This window comes from Hippichthys cyanospilos, chromosome 4 (assembly GCF_059441005.1).
Source record: "Hippichthys cyanospilos isolate Australia breed blue-spotted pipefish chromosome 4, RoL_Hcya_1.0, whole genome shotgun sequence".
In the NCBI taxonomy this organism is placed as follows: domain Eukaryota; kingdom Metazoa; phylum Chordata; class Actinopteri; order Syngnathiformes; family Syngnathidae; genus Hippichthys; species Hippichthys cyanospilos.
In genome coordinates this window covers 8094386-8114725 of record NC_142372.1, presented here as the reverse complement: position 1 = coordinate 8114725, position 20340 = coordinate 8094386, and the positions used below count along the sequence as shown (strand labels likewise).

General features: G+C 38.9%; 1 long non-coding RNA gene across 1 annotated transcript in view; it reads right to left on the bottom strand.

Moving 5' to 3' along the window:
- LOC148424461 (uncharacterized) overlaps nucleotides 1-14550 on the bottom strand; it is a 66109-nt gene extending 51559 nt beyond the window's left edge. Inside the window, exons 1-2 of the long non-coding RNA XR_015865477.1 lie at nucleotides 14505-14550; nucleotides 13973-14051 (exon numbers count right to left, since the gene is read on the bottom strand). This is a non-coding gene — a long non-coding RNA (uncharacterized LOC148424461). The remainder of the gene's footprint in view (nucleotides 1-13972; nucleotides 14052-14504) is intronic.
- Between the last annotated feature and the right edge of the window lie 5790 nt (nucleotides 14551-20340).

Genomic DNA, 20340 nt, shown 5'->3' with positions numbered 1-20340 from the left:
TGAAGCAAGTAGGAGTAAAAAAGCTGAATAAGGTGTGGTTGCACAAGTATGCACAACCTCTTACAACATATGTGCCTCTGCTCTGATTTAACTGATCACATTTACCCTCATGGTAAAGTGTGAGTATAAACCATTGAAAATGTCTTGCATTAACCACAAACGAACTTAATATGTTATAGTAACCTTTTACTGGCATTTTCTTTGCATCCTCGCAAAGCCTTTAGGGTATGTGCTAACACTGAATATTTTTTTTAACTGTTCCAGTTCCAATTCCATCCTGCTTTCGTTAAGACCGCAGGTCCAACTGTAGAATATAAAAAAAGCTTCAAAACAAGATGCTGCCAAGCTTTTCTTTAGATATGTTGTTCTTTTGCTGATGAGCAGAGTTGCGTTGGCACCACATACATATTTTTGGAGTTATGGCCAACTCTATGATTGAGGAAGATGTGTGTCAAAAGTTAAATAGAAAAGATGGAACAGATGTGGTCTTGATATTTATCACCGGAATACAACTCGCCGCAAATAGTGCCACCGATTAGGCCAAGCCATGCCGTTCCTGGGGCGGCAAATCACATCAAGAACGGTCAAACTCAGTTTCACAAGCACAGACTTGTGGGAGCAGGCCTGCATTTCAAATTGAGGCGCAGTGGGAACCCCTGCAGGATTAATTCAGGGCATGCTGGTCCGTTTGCAAAAAGCAGATAGAGTGGCAGACGTCTGTAGAGGACATAACAACAATAAATGACAGACTCATGAGCATTGCTAAATGCATACAGGCTTGATGCCAGCCTATAAACGATCCATTGTTACTGTTGAACAGATGGGGGAAAAAAAATGCCATTTTAAATAATAATGCAGTTATCCATTTATTTATTTATTTATGTATTTTGAAACAGAAAAAAAACTTATTAATGACGTTATCCAAAGTTACGGGTGTCAAAATGATCTGATGCTTCATTTGGAATTATTTGAAATGGGTGGAATTTATTGTTGCTGAATTTAAATGTGCCCGAAGGAGGGTGCAATATTTGGTGGCAACCACTAGAGGCACTGTGGATTCAGTCAAGTAATGAGTTAGTTGTCTAAAGAAGGAAGAACATAACGTCTAAAGATGCCACATTATGGCAACTTTTCGAGAATAATTCTGAGTATAATGACACTGGGATGAAAATAGTTTTGAACCTTGAGATGTTTGCATCGCTGTTAAAATGTAGAAGAAGAAAAAAAAAAAAGAAGGTTCCCAATATTTGATCGATGAAATTGAGCTAAATGCCCACAACCGATTCAAGTCAAATGTATATAGTAAGTCTATCAGTGAGCTACACTAACACAACCTTACAATCATAAGTATAGCAAACATTTGTAGGAAAACAATCCTAGATTGTAACTACAGCAGTAAGTACAATGATAATGTATTACATTGTTCCTAACCTGGAAATTGTCATATGCCGGGACCATATGAAGGTCTTTTACCACTCTGTTTTTTTTAAGAGTCTTTTTCCAAAGCAACAGTTCACCCGCGAGAGTAATAACAGCTTGTCTTCTCTCCTTTTGCGAGGTGACATTTGGTGCCTATGATTACCGCCAAGCGTCTGTAGTCACTTTCAAAGACAAACTGTTGGTGCATAATAACAAAGCCGGTCAAAAAAAAAAAAAAAAAGGCAAGCGTCCCACGTTAAAGCCTGGTTATTTTACATTTGACTTTGGGCATGGCATTGTAGGTCAAACACAATAGAAGGATGCATGCTCAGCGGCTGAAAACTAAGGTAAATAGACCCTTTTCTAAAATGTCCCTTCTCAAAAGGACAACACAAATACAAACAATAAGAGACCTTTTGAAAACGGGCATGGTTTACAAAAACATTTTATTACCGCTAATGATGCTGTTCTTAAATCAAACCTTTAGTCCATTTTGACTAAAAAAAATGAGCATCAGTGCATTGGCCACTTTGAATAAAGGATCGTTGCTGATCATTGTAAGGAGCCAAATATTAGCTAGGACAAACAGTACCTTGTAGTGCCTGACTTTGCTGGTGGAAAAAAACAAAACAACTAGAAAAGTATGTAAAAATGTGCATTGCGACCAACATGCTTGATTGTAAATTCCAACGTTTTAATTAAACGCACCACAAAGTAAGTGGTTCTAAATGCGGTTTTATCTACTGACCACGGCAAGCTGCAGTATAGTCCCCACGGTATCATTGTTTCACTATAAATAAACACACTCGCCTATTGCCAAGTCGCCATCTTTTGTAATTAAGTCTTTTAAAGCTGAGATAAAGACCCCTGTGTTGGAAAAGTTCTCCACTTCAGATGATAAGGCTAATTACTTTCTTTCAAATGAAGGTGGTGCCCTGACTCGCAGCTCATTTAAATTCAAATGCAGTTGTTCACTCCACACACACACGCAAACCGCTGTAAAGCTGGATTTATTTAGGACCACACAAAGACGGAATTTTAATGTAAAGTATGCTTTTAATCGACTAGGGATAGAGAAGTTGGAGATTTCTTTTTTTTTACCCTCTTCTATTATATGCTCTCATAATGTAGTAATGTGTTCAAATTAAGGGAGGGTAGAGCGACCACCAACGTGGCAACCCAGAGCAGTGCTGAAGCCCAAGCATATTAAAGCAATTTACTGCAATTTACTCCACTGGCTCCATTACCTAACACAAGGTTATTTACATCAAGTACAGTATTTTCTTACAGTTTGCTAGAATACAGGGTGTTCCAAAAGTCTTTGGTACATTTTGACCTTGAATATGTGGAAAAGCACTAAGGATATGAAAATGTGTCTGGTATATTCTGAAAGCTTTTAATGTCAGGGTTTACAGGGAAACTTCAAAGATGTACAACGTGAGCCTTTTTGGTCACATGGCACAAATCAAAACTAAATTAAGGAAGCAAAATGCCTTTTCTGGTTGAATGAACGTCATTACTTTAACTAAAAAACATCTGAAATCATCATTAGGATGATAAAAAGGCTTGGAAAAACTTAGCTTTAAAATTGCTAAAGTTCACTATTATTCACAGTCGAACCAAGTCCTGTGGATATATATTTATATGCCTGTTTATCCAGAGTTCTATTTTAACAAATTCTAGTCCATCAAATGCAGGTTAAAATTCAATTTGGCAGTAATTGATGAAACAAAACAGCCAGTTTGGTTGGTGATTGATTGATTTTTTTTTTTTTCAATAAATTCGATATAGGCCAATCATTCTGATTAATATTGGATTTGTAGAGTACGAATTAAGCAGCAAAACCCACCCGCTTTTATCCATCTCAGGGAGTGGCCATTTTGTCAGTTTCTGTAGAATGACAATGACATCTCAGATTTCAGGGCTCAGGTAACAGCCACGGCTCAGCTTGCACATGACCGGACTCAGAAAGCAGGTGAGCCGTAAATGGTCATTACCTGAACCCTGAAAACTGTGATGTCATTTTTAGTCAACAGCAAATAGCAAAAAAATGACACAGAAAAACACAATGTGAGCAATGAAGCACTAATAATAACAACAACTCACCATGATAACTACAAGACAGAAACTAAAATGACAGATACTAAAACTAATTTTATGGACACTGAGCTTTATCTGGATGAAAAACAGCTCTGCGAAAAAAGGCTTAACGCCATTTAAAAAAATGAGTAAAAAAAATAAACTCAGAACAGATTGACAGTCTTCTAGAATTGATCGAGGTCAACCATTTTCCATGTGGTTTATCTCCCACCGATGAAATTCGGTCTGATATTAACTGTTTGTAGCTTTAGGTCATTTAAAATACTGCGTAAACATGTTTGACTGATAGTGTATGTTGATGGCTTGCGGGTTGTTACTTCATTGCTGTTAGTGTGTGTGTGTGTGCGTGCGTGTGTATGTGTGTGTACAGTCGGCTGTAGGGCAGAGGCTGCTGTCAGACACACGGGTGAGTGATGATGGTCTGCCTAAGAGAAACACAGCTTGCGTATGTGAGTGAGTGTGTATGGCTGAACACAACACTTTGTTTAAGTTTCATGTGGAGAAGTATATGGCCTTCAAGAGCATTAGATTCAGCATGCCAAACAATGCTAAAAACAAAATGAGAGATGCAAGTTAGGATATATGGCCCCTTGTATACTACTTTTTCATTACCCATCTACCAAGGACATTTATACCCCTGTGCCGAAGAACATCTCATTTCAGAAAGAAGTATAAAGGGTCACTTTCCAGATATATATAGACACTGATTCCTTAAAATATGAAAAAATATAATCCTAGGTAATCTTACAGACTTTTGGTCATGGAATTGGACTTAACTTGGACTTGAGATCAGAAACTTGAGAGTTGACTTGGACTTGTGGATCAGACTTAGACTTAGCTTTTGAGACTTGTCCATGGTAGCAAAGAAACAAGATTTGACGGACAAATGTATAGATGTAGTACCCCTTAAAATGGCCAAAATTATGATTGTATTAGCACAAAATGGGACACTATTTTATAGTGTACATCCTTGAGACTTTTTTTTCTTGATTATGTTACATTAGGAACAGAATGTGGAGCCAGAAGTAAACAGGACACAGGTAGTAAAGTAGAACATCTTAATCCAACGTAACAACAGAGAACATTTCAAACTTGACCTCGAAAACTAGACTCAGGAATTAGACTCAGAAACCCGACTCGGACAGACGCTTGATATTTAAGTACGATTTGCTCAATGACACATCAGGATATCAAAACACATAATGCTATGCCTAACCCTATGTGACAAAACTAGAATATAGAAAATTGTAACATCAGAGGATAAACTACAACAGTCAATACAGGACCCTCTACACAAAAATGACAAATTAGATTATCATATAAACAAATATCAATAGAAAGTGACAAACATGCCTAATATGAGTCATGTTAAATCATAAAACTGGCTTCAGTGGCTGCATTTTAAAAAACCAAACAAGATCAGGTCAATCTAGTGTTGACACTGAGGACCCTTCCTGCTGAAGAGGCTTGAAAAATGTATGGATTGTTTGAAATAAATTACCTCAAAATGGTCATTACATTCATAAATACAACTATAAAGGATAACCTAATTTTACGAGAGCCCTACTACAAACTCAAAGGCATTGACTCGAAATGAGTTCGAAAAGTTGCACGGCGCCCGAAAGAACAAAGGTTCCACGACTCCGTAGTAATGCGCTAAAGTGCATAAAAAGCCAGATGCCGTCCAAACAAGTGCACATTCGCGTGTCCTATTCTTACAGCATGGCGAGATAATGCTTCTCCCCGTTCTCATCTGCCTCATCCTCGCTCATCCTGACACCCCCCATGCCCTCTCCGTCACACTGCTGCTTCTCATCACAAACCTAATCGTCTCACCCCCTCGGCAAGTACGTGCTGTGCGAATTAAAGTGCCCTTGCCCTCTTTTCTGTGTTTCTTCATCCTCTTTGTCTTCTCTCTTCTCCACCTCCTCGTGTTCCTCTTTCTAATAATTTGCTGCTTTTGTATGGAACGGGTGTCCGGCTTTTAAGTGGACACAGCATTTAAATAATGCGTTTACTTATCTCCATTTAAGCTATTGAGCTCCTGACATTTTCAATTTATGTTTACAAATTGCCGGCATTAACATGTAAATGTAGTGGCGGGGCGTCTCGCGAGGGCTTGCGTGCGCGGGCGAGGAAGGGTCACAGAATAGGACAACAAACCAGTAATGGCAAAGCTTGTAGCGAAGCTTTCGCACTAATGGAATCGGATGTGCACTCAGACGATCAGTGGAGCCCTCTGATTTACAAAGTCTGTTTTTTTTTTTTTTCATATGAAATGTATTCAATGACAATAGTTAGTCCAGTACAACATGACAGAGTTTATGCTTTTAGAGATCAGAAGGTTGTTTAAATGTATGCATTTGACTAAATGTCCAATTGTTTAACAGAGGTGGGCAACTTACAGTATTTTGCTGGTCCGCCATTCGTCGGAGCCCCGCCCCCTTTTCTATCCTCTTCAGTCCGTCATTTTTTCAAGCCAGAAAAAAATTACATAGTCCGTCCGTCAGTGTATTTTTTCCCACCCTTCCACCATCACTAGAGAGCTAAATATGGCTTTTTTTTTCCTAGTCCGTCATTGTAGTCATCAGTCCATCAGTGTATTTTGACCACCCTATCACCACTATTAGAGGGCAAAATTCAGTGAGTGAAATTTGCTTTAGGAATTTAGTGGGTGACATCTGCCAATTATTTCTGTCGGCTGATCTCTTTCTGAATGTATTTGTTCTATTTTTTTTTTCAGTTTTAGTGTCTACACTCAAAATTAATATCAGATCTGATTTTATAGTTAATCGTTTCACCGCTAAAAGATATACAGTACTTAGCTTTTGTCTTTGACAAGTTTTGTTTTGTGCCAACCTTCACCCAGCTGCCATGTCGTGTGCCATCTTGCTGTGAAAGTTATGTTTTCTAACCCCTGCTCGGTATTTTGCCAATCCTTCGATCTTTACATTAACGGCATTTCACATCAAAGTGAAAGCATTGAAAAAAGTAATTTAGGAGCTGAGATTCAACTCATATGGTGTCGACATGTCAAGTTCAACATGGCATGACCACCTAGTTATCACACTACCAGAAGTGTGCCATCCCTTGGCTAAAAAAACCAGCAAGAATGTGGTGGAAGAAACTGGACCAAAATGGTCAAAATACGGCACGAAGGTTGAACTGGTGGTAAAGCCAAAAACAGACATTTTCTGGCACTTCACAAAAACACTTAATTCAAATCTTCCATATGCCTATTGTAATATAAGTACTTAAAATTGAGGGTGAACTACAGTTAAAAAAAAACAAAAAGTGCCAACTCCTGATTAAGACTTTTGCCCTTATAGTGTACCTGCTGTATTCTCAGCAATTCCGCAGCCTTGCAAGGTTAATTCCTTTCTAATTGCATGTTTAATGGCCTTCATAAAGATGTTGCGTTTTAAGATGTCAAGCACATCAGGGGGCTCTAAGTCAGATCCGATGGGTCCCCAGGGCTTCTCAGCTGCCAGACGCATCTCTTGTCCACTCCATTAGTATCACTGGGAGGGTGCGAAGACCATAAAACCCCGAGCTAGCATGAAAACAACGCTCCGATAGTGCCCTCACCGAGCACTTGTCCTGAATGGGCCATTGGAGTGGACACAGGGGATTAGGCAGACGGCGGCCCGGTATCGGCTCTTCTCGGACCGCATTAACAGGACATTAGGCCTCATTTCCATTCTGCCGACGTGCAGCCTCCGCGCCGGGCAGAGGAGCGAAAAATCATTGTGACCCTCATGCTCCGAGCCTTTCATTTCCTGTTACCATTCAAGCCTGCCTTATCGCTTTTGCTCTTGCCCTTTCAGCTGCTGTCTTTGCTATTTCTCTCCTGTCCTTGGTCCCGCACCTCCTCCTTTTCTTCCCGTCTTGTTCCACATCAGCGGCCGAGTGAAGCTTCTTTCGCCAACCCACCGTCACGCTCTGCGGCACTCCCCTTAATTACCGTGTATTCTTCTTCTTTAGCTAATAATGGAAAAAAAAAAAAAAAGCTGATGAAACCGATTAAATGGCAACGGGCCTTTGTGCCAAGCTGGATTTGGGCAGAAGAAGGTGGAGCTGGAGACAAAAGGTGCTGAAGAGAGAATGTAAATGCTCGGTGGAAATAAGAGGGAATGGTTTTGGGCAGTCACCCGTTTGTTGTCTTTTTGTTGTTGGGGTCAGCGATGCTTTCGGCCCCGAGGGAACTTGCGCATCTTATCACAGTGAGCAGACGGCTGGCACATCTTTCTCATTACGAGCCTCTCAGTTATAGATGAGTCCTGCTGTACCCCCCCCCCCCCCCCCCCAACAGTCTACAGGCTCTCCTCTTCTTAGCCCACAGTTTGAAGTCCCGCAATATAGACTTTGCTCGCCTTGCTGTATCCCTCTCATGAACATTTAGTCCTTCTGTCTGTCCGTGTAATTTAACTTTCAAGCGTGACCTGCTGCGGCTTGGAGGAGAAAGTGAATTAGCACGTCCGGCTTGATTGAAAAGCCTTCTGAGAGGCTGCTGCTTGCCGCTTCATGATAGCCGTTCTCTTTGGATTATACGCTGTTGTTACTCGGGTTGGATGCCGTGCGGCTCATTTAGGTTCAAACTCAACACTACAGTATGTTTATACATTTGTTTTGGAGTTGAGAAGCACGAACATTCACTGATAGAAGCTTTGCAACCAACGTGATCAATTTTTCAAAATAAATTAAAAACCAAGAAAAAATGCAATTTGCAAGAAATCATGTCAAATGATCGCCAGGATGTGTTTATAACAAATTTGATCGCTACTAGTCAATCAGAAGATCAATGGTTGGGTTACTAGTTTAGCTAATGGTAAATCTTACTTTTTTTTTTTTTTTTTTGCTTGGTCCTGGTGTGACAGTATAGAAACGTTTGTATGACCTGCTCTTGTAACTTTTGTCTCCATGCAGCTTTTTTGTGTGTTAAATAAAATAAATTGTTTCCACCTACCCCCTATTTATATGGATATTTGAGATATCCTACTCTGTGAACGTTCATTGAACGCACCTAAATGAGGACAACACTTGATTTACGGTACTGCTCTATCAGTTGTACAATGCATGAAACTCAAAATTTTAAAACAAACGTGTTTTCTTTAAGTCCCAGAACGTAACACTGAAAATAAATGTAAAAACATTTTGTACATGATATGAAGGTATGAATTTTCAGCGTGTTTTTGTTTTTTTTCTGCAACAGCCACATTGTGGCTGTGAAACTATTGCAGCACTAATAAAGCAAAGACCAAACTGGGAGTAAATACAATATCCACCAAGCTGTGCTAACATGAATTTTCTGCTGAAACAGCCAGTGGCCAGCAAGCACAAGTTTGCCTAGAGCTGAAATATCAATTATAGTTTTCTCCTTGGCAGAGAGAGCAAAGCTTTAATCTTTGCACGGCCAATCAAAACGTCGCCTAGACTGAACGGAACTGAAAATGGGCAGTGTGCGTGCGCAAAGATGGTAGTGTTGGGGGGTGGTAGAGCTGTTGGGCACACTTAAAAAGCAACGAGTTTGCATCTCATATTGTCACTCAGGCAAAAATGGGGAGTGATCACAAAGTAGTACAAATTCGGGTTATGTCCTTGATGTCGACCAGTGCTTCTCAATTATTTTTGTAAAGCCTCGCCCCGGGAAAAAGGAAATACTTCACAGCCCCCCAACTCACCATAGTGACTATGAAGCAGATTGTTGTCTTAAAAAATTGCATAAGTACACCTAAAATTGTATTGTATCCTTTTTAACATTAACAAAATTAAATAGGAATAAAAATCTACTTTCAAGAAATATAGTACAGCCAAAAATGTATATACAAGCCGAAATGATCATGGTGGAAGTGCAAGTTTTGGCCAAAATCTGCTGGTGTATTTCCAAGCTTAGGGTGACTCTTTTTCAAAAGAATTAAGATGATTCAAGACTTAATTTCACGCCAACTCCATCAAAATGAAGAACGCGGCAAAAGTGCTGAGACACACTTGGTGGCACTCGGGCCTCCGCTCATACATTAAACGATAAAACGTTTGCCCGATTCCTCTGCCGAGCGGCAGCATCGGGTTTCGTGGCTGGCATGTGAAGACTGTAATTTTCCGCCACGCTTCCCCGGCTGTTTCTTCTTTCTCCTTGCTCTACAGGCCGGGGTGCGGAGATAGCAAGCGGAGAACAAGGTGCGGACCTAGCTAGTTACACTCGCACCACTTTCTGTGATCGTTAATGCAGCGGCAGCCGGCATGGCCGACAGTTAAAGCTGAAAACGGCAGGCGCGCTCAATAAGATCGTTCACGGCCTCTTTTGAAGACAGATAGACAGAGCGTGTGGCACTCATGCTCACGCGTTTCCTTGAAAGTGCCGCTGAGTGGGTGCTATGTTCACATAAATGGGAAACTTAGGTTAATTAGAAAAGGCTTGGTCTCAAGGAGGTTGTGTTTTCATTGCAAAAACGTTCTTAAATGTTTGTTTCTGGACACAACTGTATTTTAACCCCCCTGTTTTATGCATGCAGGAGTTTGTAATGGTGTTTAAATAAAAATAAAAGGTGAGGAAACATTGCAAATCAGTAACAATATTTAATCAAAATGAGAACAAATCCATTACACAAAATGTCCCTCAACAAAATTGGCCCAGAAAAGATAATGAATTTTGCTGTTCAATGTATGCCTGGATGTGATAAGGTGGAGATATGGCTATTGTAACAAGTATGAAAAATAAATAAATGAAAATAAGGTAAACTTGCATTTGGGTACTGATGTTTAACCAAAACAAAACATGAAGCCAACACCACATTTGTTGTAGTGGTCCAGAAACATGTTTAGTAATGTTGACTCATTTGTTGCTAATGTTGACTATAGATGTCATTTAAACTAGGCTGGCAGTGAATGACTGAAACTATACATTAGGAGCATCAGTACATTTGAAGGTTTTCTGTTGGTGAGAATTTGGACCTGGAATAAATTCAATCACATTACATCATTTGCCAAAATTGCTTTAAGATGATAATAACCTTTGTAGTCAAAGAAATATCAAGGTTTAAAATCCTGGTGCCGACTGAAAATTGAAATTGATTTACTCTCTGACTGTGCAAAATCATGCAAATAATAAATCAAAACCATGCAGCAAATTAGAAAAGTTCCAAAGAAGTTGGTTTTTTGTTTTTGTTTTTTTTAAAGCGGCATTTAAAAGCAAAAGGCTATCAGTGTACACGCAACTAATTAAATCAAGTGAAGTTAATTAGCGTTAAATGTGTGAGTTTGCAAAAGATAAAAATAAAATGCTCTTAGTAACACTCTGCACTCTATGTGGTGATTTCAGAAAAACAAACTTTTTTACATTCATACAAACACATAAGAATTGCTTTTACTGTCAAATATTTTATTATTTTGTTAAATAGAGTTACGGGTCATGTCACAATGTATTTTTAGCATTTGGCACAGGCCGCAGAAATGTGGATGGCTGACCACAAATGGCCCCCAGGTTGTACTTGGCATACCACTGGCCTTGGTGCTGGTACAATAAGTGTAGAAAGTATAAATCAGTCATAATTATAAGTAAGTACGACTCAACTTCCAACAAATGTAACTTTACTTTTTGCAGGGTCTATACAAGTTCCAGTTTCATCTGCTACTCGAAAAACAGTGAGCTTAAAGCGCAACAAACTGCCTGAAATTAAAAATGTTAAAAAAAGTCTATATTCATTTAAACTAGAAACATTTGAACCTTTTGATGCTGAAAAAAAAGTTTGAATTGATCTACAACATTAACAGGAGCAACAATATCTTAAAAATGGTAAAAAGGTTTGAACACTGTGTTGATTTTCTAAACCACATAAATGTTCATCCATACATCATTCAGGCTTGTTGGTGCCTATCCCAGCTTTTTATATGCAATAGGCAGGTGACACCCTGAACTAGTTGCCAGCCAATTGCAGGGCAATTCGCAGAAACGAATAACCATTCACACCTAAGGACAATTTAGAGAGTCCAAGACACCCGCCATACATGTTTTTGGAATGTGGAAGGAACCCACGCTGGCTCAGTGAGAGCATGCAAACCCCACACAGGAAGGCCAGAGTGAGGTGGATTTGAACTCATGTCCCTGAACTGTGAGACGGACGTGCTTTCCGCTATAGCACCGAACGGCCTTAATCATCAATATGATTCAGAAAAAAAACATTGCCGGCAATTTAAAAACTTTACAACTTCCCCACAGACTTTGACGATGAGAGCCACTGCACCACCTAGTGCCGTAGATGTTCAATTACACTTCACACTCTAAAAGGATTGCACGAAACCAATGTAGCTTGAATCAATATGGCATATACTATGGTCATATTTGCTTCACTCCAAATGTCTCCAAACTAACACCGAGCTTGCTTTGGAAATCAATGTGAAATAGGGGTGGGGGGGGGCTGTTGTGTAAACAGATTATTAACGCAGTTTTGTGTGCCTATTCCAAGATATTACATTCCACTATGATTCTCGATAGACATCCCCCACGCCTGAAAGCACAATGGATTCTCAGGCGCAGGCTTGCAAAAGAAATCCATTGGTAATTTCAGTCTGATCAATTATCCGCTCGAGCCTGTCACATTCTCCAACGGGCTCGTACTGATGTTCGACAATGGAAAAGCCACTTTCTACAACTGAACAGACTTTTATAGAAAAACAAGTTGTATTTTTTCCACAAATTCTCCCATCCGTATATGCACCGTGTTTGCGCACAATGCAATGACCTCGAATACAAGAGCTGGCTCAAACGTTCAGCCTTTAAATCGATAACAATGTTCTGTTTCTATTTTGCGCAAGATTACAATAGAGTACTAGCTATTTTTAACTTCGCCCTTTAGCTCTGAGTGGCACACTTGGCCTTAGGCAACGTGCTTTGAGGTGACTGATCATCAGCTCATCTGGTTCGTTCTTGCCTTTGGGAGTCTTTAAAATGTGGCTGCACATGCCCAATCTAAATTTTCAAGCGTCACATGAAGCGTAAATAGTTGGTTTAGAATTATTTGGAAATATTTTTTCTGAAATATAGTTGTTTTTTTTAAGGTCTCAATTAATGGTAATAATTGATTACTTGAAGATAATTGATCTTATAATTTTGTTGATGAGCAGAATTTCGCATTGTCCAGATTTGGTTGATTAGTTGCAACCAGCAGAGGTGCTGTTTATTCAGACCTAAATTCTTTGCTAACTTAAGAACCACAATTCGCTGCCTGATTTGTAGCACAAGCAAGACCAAAAACAGAAATTTTTTGGTCTATAAGGTGCACTTAAAAGCCTTAATTTTTTTAAAAAGCTGATGGTGCGCCTTATAATTAGGTGCACCTTATTTATGGATCAATATTGAGATTGGAATTCATGGATCGGGAATGAAGTGATAAAGTAAGCTTTACCTGTTTCTTTTGTGTGCTAACAGTTGAACAAGGTTGGTCATATTGACATTGAGTTATGATGCTATTGAGAGTTTAGAGTTATTATTTGAGTTATTATTGTTATTACTTTGAGTATTACTATATTGTGATTGAAAAAGTTTTAAAATATGTCATCAATTGAGGGTGCGCCTTATAATCCGGTGCGCCTTATATATGGAAAAAGTTTTAAAATATATCATTAATTGGGGGTGCGCTTTATAATCCGATGCGCCTTATAGTTAGGAAAACACGGTACGTGCACTATGGCAGTAACACATCTAATGTATGATTGTCATAGTAATGACAGGTCTACTGCTTCTTTAAAGAAAGAATGTCTTCCCAAAACTAACTTATTTACTATCAGACAGTCAGTGTTATTATTTCCGTAATCAGTTTGACAGAAACATATCAAATTTTTTGATAAAGATACCTGTGAGCGATTTTAAACTGTGAATAATGAGCATAATATAGTATGTCTTTAAACAAGTAGCCAGCTCATGCGTATTTACAAGTGAGAGAATCATGACTATGCCGGCAAGATCAGTGCTTTTGGCAGCAGAGGCAAGAAAAGAAAAGAGGGGACGCGATTGTGTGTGTGCACGCACATGTGTGTTTGCAGAATTGTCCAAGTGTGGCGGTAGTGGTCCTCAGTCACTTTATCAGTGCCACAGCAGCACTTTTTCCTTTCATCCGTCTGCCCAACGACGGCTCTCCCTCCCGAACAGAGCGTGGAAAAAATGCACTCCCTCCCTTACCAGAGGTGGCACACGTATTATCAAAAAAAAAAAAAAAAAAAATTCTCTTTGTCTAAACACACAAGCCCCCCTTTCCCCATTGCTCTATCCCATATTTGTGGATTTACCAAGAACTGAATTACCACACTTGACCTGCGATGTGCATGCTTTATCTATCCACTCGCTTGACATCAGGTGTAAACACCATGCTATGCCTGGTTATCATTATTCATTATTTTTTGAGAAAATATTGTCAGTAATGTTCTAAGGTTGAATTCTTACTCTGTGTTTCTTACTTACTGATTTATTTCGGATGGAACACATCAAAATCCACATTCCACGCAGCCGTTGTGACTTCATGTCCTTCGATAAAATCTGTCTGGAATACATATGGGCCGATGTTAGATTTTGACGGTGTGATAACCATGAGCAAAAATATCGCAGTGTAACGGTATCAAAGTGTTAAAATTACAACTCTATTTGTTTCCCTTTGAACACAATCCATTGTATTTTTAAATAAATATTGAATGTTTTCACAAATGTCCACTGTGAGGTGCAATGTGATATATTTTTAAAAAAAGTGTTGAATGTTAGCACTTGTAACCCTTAATTATTGATTATTAATTATACAGAAAGCATATTCGTTTGACTAGCATGAGCTTACATGTGTTAAAAAAAATGCATATACGTTAGAGCCATCTTGTCAGATCAAAAAAGCCACAGAGCACATGCTAAGCAGCAAAACTTGATTTGGATTGGTAAAGCTTCATCTAATCATCTCCCAAAAGCGATAACATCAAAATACAGCGTATTTATTGGTTTTGATTCGCACCGTGTCATATCCTCCAGCATGTCGGAAGAGATTCAGACAAAAAACATCTCCCATGAAACTCTGGATGAGAAATACATAAAAATGACACTGATAAATACATGAGCATTATGAAAAAAATGACAAAACACAACTGCAACCCACAATGTTTTAGTTGCGGATATGCTAAAGAAAAGTGCTCATTATCAGTTAGAGACAGTATTGGTTGCTGTTGAATTATTTACAAATATTTACAAATTCTAACTTTATATGCTAATGCAGGCCAAACAATATATATAGCCTGCATCCATTCCACTGAAGACAAAATATGAATACAATTGAAACATGATTATAAACAAAATTTGGAAACATTTTAGCATGTTACTGCAAGATTATCTTAAGAGCATTATGACTAACATCCAAAATAGAAACTATTGTCCCATTGCTGAGTACATGTAACATTGTGAGTTTAAGAAGCGTTATGCCAGTCTTTTTTTTTTTCCTTGTTCCTTCGGCCCAAGTCGGTACTTTGTCCATTCTTCTCCCAACAATACATCACCAGTGGGCATTTACTTTGTCGATCCACTCAGAGGTGGAGTGATCAATAAGAGTCACTTGAATTAACAACCCTGTTTATGGATGGTTGCGATCACCAGGACGCCTACTTGAGTGCCGTGTGCACATAAACAAGATGGATTATGTACCGCAAACGGGGACGCTACTTGTAATGAATCATATGATTGGAGGTATGTGAAACATATTTCAGGTTATCAAATCCAAGCAAACTGTTGTAAAAACACAATTGCAGAGAAAATCAGTGGATCATAGGATATGGTATATAAAGTTTTACCGATATATCAAAAGTGTACTAACATTGTGAGTCTTTTTTAGAGTTAATATCATATCCAACTGCTGAGTGTAAAACCAATTATGTTTAGGGGGTGTAACAAAAAAAAAGGTTTGAAGTGGATTTTAAAAAACGTCATCATTCCGCTTGTCTTTTATAGGAGCAATATATCTTCCAAGGAAATGGCACATTTCCAGGGCTGACATGTTCATTCAAATGTATGAGAATGACAACAAAAAGTCTTTGCATCATAGCCTCTCGTCGTTCCACTTTCAAATCGAACAGTCCTCAAATCGTTTCACACCCCACCTATCGAAAACCGCGTCGAATCATCTTTTGTGGGTAGATGCACAATCCCTACTTCTGTTGCATTTTACGATTGTCTCGCCTCTGATACTCCCACTGAAGGTGGAAAACGGTGCCGGTGACATTATACAGAAAAGTGACACAAAAGCAAGGATTATTTGACAGAAAAATGTAAACCGGGGAGCTGGAGAAACCTGTACATGTGAAAGAGCGTCATCGACCATTCATTCAAGCACAATCATTGCATGCAGAGTGGCCATTCACAGCGCAGTACAGCCGAGCGATTTGTCGGTTTACTCGTCCTCCTCTGTGAAAAGTACATTATCTTAAGAGATTATAGGGACGGTTGTTTTCACAATTTCAAACCCTAAAACAAATCCAAAAGATTTAAGGTTCTAGATAAGACTATGCAATTATCTGTATTCTATATAAAAACATCTACTGTAAATGTATCAGGATCCCTTTAGTTACTCAAAAGGTAGAAAATGTCTTTATTGCAATGATAGAATTGGGAGGCAAACATGCTAACCTAGTTAGCTATGCTGAAGGCGCAATTGGTGGACGTGTCTAAAATTGTATTTTGTGGTAGTGCCATCAGTTGAATAAGTTTTTTTCTCATCCACTTGGAAAATAGTGGGTCCAAATGTAAATTTTGGTACCAAATTGGGTTGGGCTATGGACATTGGTGAATTTGACATAAATGTGAACGATAGCCAATTAAACACAACTTGAGAAGCAACTGGCTGTGTTGAGTGCTTGGTTAATATTTTACAGAAGTCATTCTTTCTACAACTGCTAACTTATCTTGTTTCGAAGAATGTTCTAGTTGTCTGTGTGTTGTAATTAACGATTGTGAGACTTAGAATGATACAAAAGCTGTGATTCAACCTAGATTTTTTTTTTTTTGGGGGGGGTGCTTTTTTTGCAGAGCAGTTTTGTGAATCATTGACAAATTCTGGCTTCTTTTGAATGTTAGCGCGCAACATATAAGCATAAACTTGTTCGTATAAAATAGAAATATAAAAGTCTCAAACACTTTTGTGCACTATTGTGTACACATTTTTTACATATTCTTTCACATTATACTTGCAAGCCAAGGTCCGGTACACTTGGAAGTGTGATTAGTGGTTGTGCCGTTTTGAAATTTAATATGATGTCAGCATCTGAATGAAATTTCAGGTCCCGAGTGTTGTTTTCAATGATTTTACTTTGATGTTGAAAGTCAGAAAATTGGACACAATACGATGACATAAATTCAATATTGTTTTTATCTGGTCCGATTTAGGAGGAAAAATATCAAATAAAATAGGAAGGTAAAACTGCTATTGACATGCTCCTAAATAAAAACATAAAGCTGCAACCGAAAAAAGCTATGGTCATGCATGAAAATCTGCGATTGAATGGAAGAACCGTGTTAAAACCCAATCCTAACTGCAGCCTTGCAAGGGGAGGCTAACTTTAGAAAAAATCTGTTTTAGATCCGCACATTACCGGGTTGTTGAAAGAAAAAAAAAAAGTCTGTACGACAAGCCCAGTTAAAGGAAAGGCGAGGGAAGGAAAAAAAGACATTAGCACAAAAAAGCTTCACAGTTGACGGCTTGCAGATTCGCTGACGCCTGTAATAAAATAAGGCCATCCGGGTGTGCAGGAGTTGACATTGCATGCAGGTGTACAGTCAGGCATCTGCATAAAGAGCCTTCGCTTCTGCCAGCAGCCATCATGGCCTCGACAGATTAGAAATTGTGCACGCGAGTGTACGGATTCGCCGCGAATAATGAGAAATGAGTTTTAAATTGTGGCTCCGGCAGCAATGGGGAAAAATGGGCCTTGTCAATATGTGGCACATGCGATGCAGCCGGTGAGCAAGAGGATTTAGGGGAGAGTCAGATTGGGGGAGACAGACAGCAAGAGAGAGCGAGAGAGTGAAGGGGAGGGAATCAGGGGATGACTTTGTTTTGGTTTACTGCTTATTACCATCATAATCCTTTGTCCCGTTTCCCCACTCTGCAGTCTGGGCACACCTCTCTCGCCTTGCCGTCAGGCGCCGTGATTGCCTTGTATTTAAGAAGCCTTCTGTGAGCCTCTGTTCCGACAAATGCCTTTCCAATACCAATCACAGCTGAGTGCGCCTCATTTGAATGTGTGAAAGGGGTTTTGATTCCATCAGCAAAATGCTCCTCCGAGCGCGGCGCCGACCATTCAATGGCAAGTCTGCAAATATTCGCACCTAGTGTGGATATGTATATTTATATAAATATATATACTATATAGACGGGTTTATTGTAAACGGCTTGGCTCTTCAAACATATTGTTCATTAATCCCTCTTTTATTCTCTGCATACGGCCTCATTAGCTCTTCGTCTTTATGGCGCTTGGAACTTGTCGGCGGCGCACCGAATGCGCGATGAAACAAGTGCCGGAGTGATCGTAAACCCCAACGAGGAGGGAAAACAGGCTAATTGTGCTCACAGTTTTGCTCTTCGAAAATGCGATCACCACCTGGTCATGCGTATGAGCGCTCGACTTTGCATGAGCGATGCCACGTAGCGGGAGAGCGTGCGGCCCCGCCCAAGCAGCCGGTTGACCTTCATACTTATCGGTGCATATCGTTTGCCTGCTTCTTGGGTCTGTGAGGGGTTGGGATAATGCATCCCAATTAAAATCTTTGGTAAATCCCATTGCTTTATTACTCAGAGCCACTGAGAGTTACCCAACATCAATGTTGAAGTGCTTCCTAAATCCCAGAGTAATTTCCTTCGACAGACGTGTATTGGAGACACACAATTAATCCTACACTTCAGCACTATGGCTCTTCCTTTGGTCGTTATGGTCTGTAATGTAATAACCCATAAAACCTTCTAAACGTGTCAATAGAAGATTATGGCAGAGGTCATTCATTCTCTGTAAAGTGTTGTTTTCTTCTGTGGATAGTGGTTTTTTTTTTTTTTTCAAAACTACTGTATTTTCCGCATTATAAGGCGCACCTAAAAGCCTTAACTTTTTTTTTAAAAGCTGATGGTGCGCCTTATAATCAGGTGCGCCTTATATGTGGATCAATATTGAGATTGGGATTCGTAGATGGGGAATGAACGGATAAAATAGGCTTCACCTGTTTCTTTTGTGTGTTTACAGTTGAACAAGTTTGGTCATATTGACATTGAGAGACATGCTATTGAGGGTTTAGAGGTATTATTTGTGTTTACTTTGAGTATTACTACATTGTGATTGAAAAAGTTTAAAAAAAATTTAAAATATGTCATTAATTGAGGGTGTGTCTTATAATCTGGTGCGCCTTATATATGGAAAAAGTTTTAAAATGTGTCATTAATTGAGGGTGCACCTTATAATCCGGTGCGCCTTATAGTGCGGAAAATACAGTAATTAGACTATGTTGGAATCTTGGTTGATGATATTCCTTCTCAAGAGTGCCATCGTTACCAAAATGCAATTCTTATATAAACTAGACGGGATCAACTGCATTGGCTTTTTGGTGTCATGATTGTAATGGAGAATAAGTACCGTGATTTCCCAAATATAAGATGCACCTGTGTATAGGACGCACCCTTAATTTTGGGGACAAATACTGGTATTTTCTATGTCACCGTGTTTAAGAAGCAAAACAGAATCTTATATTCCTAAACTCTTTATATGTTCTTGTATTTATATCCATAAGACATATATTTCTTTAGCCAAACACTTGGAGAAAAAAGAAAAACAATAGTGTTATAGGTATAGTGTTATAGTTCTAGTGTTCACTCTACTTGTTGGCTGACAAGTTATCGTAGTTCAATAAACATCAGCTTCACCAATTAAATGCTAAAATCAGTCAGTCCCATGGGTTGCTTTTGCACTCTGTTTTTGATGTGAGCCTTAAACTGAATTACTAAAATCAGGATATTTTTCACATTGTGATATTAAAAGCAAAAAAAGTCACTTTTATCCCTCTTTTTTTAATTTGCAAGTGCCAATGGGAAATGAAAAAAAAATACACGGACCATTCTTTTTAAAATGTGTATTCCAGTTCAGAATACAATTTTGATGCTTGAAACATTACAATTAATAACGGTTTTATTGAGACAACAGTGTCATCCTGGGATACAACTGACCAGTGTCATGGAACTGATTGCCTGACCTCAGAGAAAACATTGTTGTGACTAATAATAATCATGACCTGTAAGCACAAAACAATCTCTATAGACTCGATGAACTACAGCCAAAAACATTGTTCTTTCCACTAAATACTTAGCTGCTGAGTATGAAAGAAAGAATAAATGAATGCTGAATCCCTATGTTTGAGATTAGCAAATTAAGTTTGGCAAAGAATGGTTTAATCTCCAAACGTGCGGATGTTAAATGACATCTTTCGTTGGGATTTTGCAGAATACACATTTTGCTTGGCTCAAGGCACAGATTAAGATATGTGGCAAATAGCTGACACATTGTTTTCTTCCTCTGTATAGTGTCCAAATTTACTACTTGTATGCAAAGTGCATTTGTTGTGCAGATCTTGAACCAATGCCAGTCTTATCTGTCTTATATCTTTGGTTGTATGCTTAACAACTGCTGCACAAATAATACGAATTTACATAAAACAATGGGAATCCAATGCTAAGGATGTGTAAATACATCGCCCTGTGCTTTGTTTTTCTCTTACATGAACTCAATTTCATGGATGACGTGGTGAAAAAGGATTAACATCCAATTCGT